General features: G+C 30.5%; 1 pseudogene; it reads left to right on the plus strand.

Annotated features, from left to right (window-relative positions):
* The first annotated feature begins 661 nt into the window (after positions 1-661).
* On the plus strand, positions 662-780 carry LOC111746957 (annotated as a pseudogene).
* The last annotated feature ends 3,442 nt before the right edge of the window (positions 781-4,222 follow it).

The raw sequence follows: 4,222 nt of genomic DNA on the forward strand, positions 1-4,222 counted from the left end.
CCCTTCTTTTCTTGTGCATGTATCTATCAATCGGTCAATAAATCAATCAGTTCATTCATTCAGCCAGCCAGCCATTTATCCATTCGTATATTTATACATTCGTGTATCTGTCATCTAATATACCCAATTACTTGAGCTAGAATTTAGCAGCTTAATATTAGAACTGTTCACTGAGATTTTTTTTTCTTAAATGTGTTACTCATTTAATTCAATATCAATGAAAAAATGTGGGCTGTTATGAGGTGCTTTACCTTGTTTATAATAAACTATGAATATAAACTTATACTGTTTACTCCAAGTATACATTATGATTGATTATTGGGAAAATATTAGTATTTCAATTTAGATCCCACTTGTGATTCAGAATTGTGTTCACAAAATAACCATGATTTTAAACTCATAAAATATTTTCCTAACTCCTCTATATGGTTCTAAATGTAATTTTGTATAGTTAGTATAAACAAAATTGAAGAAAAACCTCAAAAGCAAATATACAGCTATAATATTATTGAAATATGAAGTAAAACTCTGAATTCCAGTAACTCAGAAATGCTTATTGGAAAATGTTTTTATGAGTTTGTCTGAGAATATCCAACTTTCACTTCTAATCAAAGCAATTCAGTTTACAATTGTACAGAATTTATTAAAATAAGCAAAATATGTCTACAGCCATGCCACCCTGAACATGCCCAATCTCATCTGATCTTGGAAGCTAAACATGGTCGGGCCTGGTTAGTACTTGGGTGGGAGAACACCTAGGAATACCAGGTGCTATAGGCGTTAAAAAAAAAATGAAAAATAAAATAAAATAATCAAAATACATGTTTAGTATCAAGAAAGTGAAGACACAGGTTTTTAATACAATTAACTATCTAATCCTCTAGTGATGACTTTCAGAATGACATCATCTGAAAATCCAAGGCTACATCAAAAATTCTGTCAACAGAAACAGGAACAAATATAGTCTCTTCATTGTAAACTTAGTAATGTTATTTCTGACACAAATAGATGTTATTTATAATATATGGAATGTTAATAAAAAGTTACATTTTAATGACAAGAAATGATTATATCACCTTAATACAATAATCCTGACATAAAATGTTGGCAATAAGTTACATTTAAAAACTGGATGCAGTGGAATGTCCTTTTAACACTGATTTTGAGGATTTGTCTAACACCTGCCTTATAGTTTTGTGTGCTACAACAGATCTTGTCACATATATCTTACATTTTAAGGATACAATCTGATTTGTATCAGGCTTTGATATACATCGATAAACATGCATGTACATATCTGTACATACAGTGTGTGTATATATATATGTGTGTGTTTGTGTGTATACGTATATATATGTAGAGAGAGAGAAATGCGGTAGGGAACGTGGGAGGGGGTATTGACCAATTTCCAGTGTGGGGTGTATGTATGTACACATATGTACATAGATATAAGTATAGATATAAATACAGATATATCGATATATCACTGCTTCTCTACTCATAGATTTTCATTTAAATTGTTCAATTAAAAATAATTTTTGGCTTTATAGTATTATTTCAACTATATCTTTTATTGCCACTCACCCCAAACAATTTTAACCAATATTTCTTTGAATTATTTGTTTCCCTTTGTTATCTCACTTGCTATTATTCAGATAATCATTGAGTTACCAAGTTCTACTTTGAAAGAAATTCTTCTGAAAATTTTTTAGATAGATTAATAGAAAGACAAAGGGTAAGAAGGATGTTTCATAGTCATTCATATTTTAGCATGACTTAGTTTAATTAGTAGGTATGGAAAGAGATAGGTGATAATGCATATTATTGCAGTGCTTATAATGAATTAACATTTATTGACTGCTTGTAAAGGTCCAGGTAGTGTGCTAAGGACTAGGCATACAAAATTTACCTCGTATACTCTTCACCTTACTGTTAATAAGACTAAATGAGATTCTGAATGCAGGTAGCAAAGAGGATGCTTTAGAAATGGAGCGAGTCACTGCAGTCCATGGAGTGAACCAAGCAGACCTGGTTTTAAACCTGTCTCTGCAACTGTTTGCCCCATGTTGGTGGAGACATACATATAGCCTCAGAACTTGAGCTTCTGTGTTTGTAAAATGGAAATGGAAATATCTGCTGAGCAGGGTTTCTGGGAAGATTAAACACATAGCAGGTGCTTAATCATGGTAGATGTTATTGTGGAAGCTCAAGAAGGGAAGAGTAGCTGTAAGATGTATACTTACATATAATATAGATGATTAAAAAAATGTTTATGAACAAATAGGTAATGTAAGAATAAAACAAGATTATTTTATTTATTATAATTAATATTTTTGTTTCTTATAGTATCTTATTAATCATGAAAAATATTATTTAAGTTATCTATTACAAGTAAGGTTATCTTTCTACCAATCCAAAGCAAGATTATTCATTTTATTTCTTGTTAGTGGAATCTGATCTTATTTTTCATTGTTAGCCAAACTCATCTGTGTCTTGATAGATGCACTCTCCAACAGTGACGCAGAGCAACACAAATTTACCTACAACAAGGCTAAGTTTTCTTATTAGCCATACAAGTTAATGTTAATAGTTTTGGACTACCTTTAAACTTCTAAACACACAAACATGGATCAAATATTGTTACTCTGATAGTTAGAATCAGGAAATCATCATGTTTATCAAGATATTTTATCTATATTTAAGAAAAAATAAACATTTAAAAAATCCTCTCTTTCACACTTCAATATAAAAGATCAAATTAAAGACAAAGAGCAGACTAAGCATGTAGGTGATGATTTTATAATTTACAGAAGTTTGAAAAAGTTATTAGAATAGTCTCAAAATTGTTTCTTTATGTAATTTATTATTTTGAGGACAAGGTGAGAAGGGTGTTGAGTGCAATTGGAAACTGAATTCTAATGCCTGTTCCACCATTAAGTTGAAATCATTGAAAGGTAGCGCTACTCCCAGCTCTCAATGTGTCTCTGGCCTCATACATGTAAAGAGAATGATGATCCACTCACAATGACAAAGACTAATACTCTATCCCTCCCAGGGACAACATGTTTTAAAAGAGGGCCATGAGTCTGTTGCACCAGTGTGAATATATTTTAACATCACTAAATTGTACACTTCAAGATGCTTAAAATGGTAAATTTTATTTTGTGTGTGTTTGTATCACAATTTGAAATTTTATTTTAAAAAAGGGGAAGAAGGCAACTTATTAACTTCATGAAGAATAAAGGTGGAAGTCCAGGTGTATAATTGTAGGAAAGAATTATTGTTTAAATGGTGGGTGAGAGGAATGCCAATTATGGGCATCCCTCTCATCCAACCTTCACCCCATGAACATACTTCCTCATGTGTAATAGAGACAGGATCTGCAAGTGGGTAGACAACTCTGGAGAAAAAAAAAAAAAAGAAAGAAAAGAGAGAGAAAGAATGATGGTAATAAATTTTTTTTAATGGAATAATTTTTTAAAAACTTTCTAGAAGTAAGTTTCCACAAAAAATATAGTTTTGTCAAAGCTACAAATTTTTCAAAAGGACAAACACATTATTGGCATTGAAATATATACCTATTAAGAAAGGAAAAAGATTTTAAATATAAGATGAAACTTTTTTTCAGTATAGTATGCTAGCATGTCTACAGTGAGTATCTGGCTAGCAAGTAGGCAAGATGTGTATGCTAAATGACGCACGTATTTTATACTTCTAATTTGATCAAAGTAGTGTAGGCCATATATAATATAGATGTTTTTGTAACTAGCAACTATGATAATAAATGTTATCACAAAATGATAATATGGTGGATAGATTATCCACTGAGTGCCATAGTGACAACTCCTTTGACAGGAATATTACACTAATTTAATTTTGCTGTTCTAAATACAACCAACTTGATATGAACTTTCAAAGAGTTCTTCTAAAGCAGTTATTTGAATTAAAGAAAAAGTTAGGAGTTTTGAGAATATCGTCATATATCGAAATATGAATTTCTAATTTTATCAAACTTTTGGAAATTTTCAAAATATGCCTTTTAAAGACTGCAGTAGACTTAAATTTAAATGTAATAAAAACATTTTTATGTATGTTAATGTTAAATTTCAATGCATTATTAAGCACTAGCACAGTAACTTACAGTAGGCACAATTTTAAAGGTAATTTAATTATTTTTCTGTAATGCTTATTGTACTATTTTTCAAACTCATCGAATAGCTTG

Source organism: Pteropus vampyrus, unplaced genomic scaffold (genome assembly GCF_000151845.1).
Source record: "Pteropus vampyrus isolate Shadow unplaced genomic scaffold, Pvam_2.0 Scaffold206, whole genome shotgun sequence".
NCBI lineage: Eukaryota > Metazoa > Chordata > Mammalia > Chiroptera > Pteropodidae > Pteropus > Pteropus vampyrus.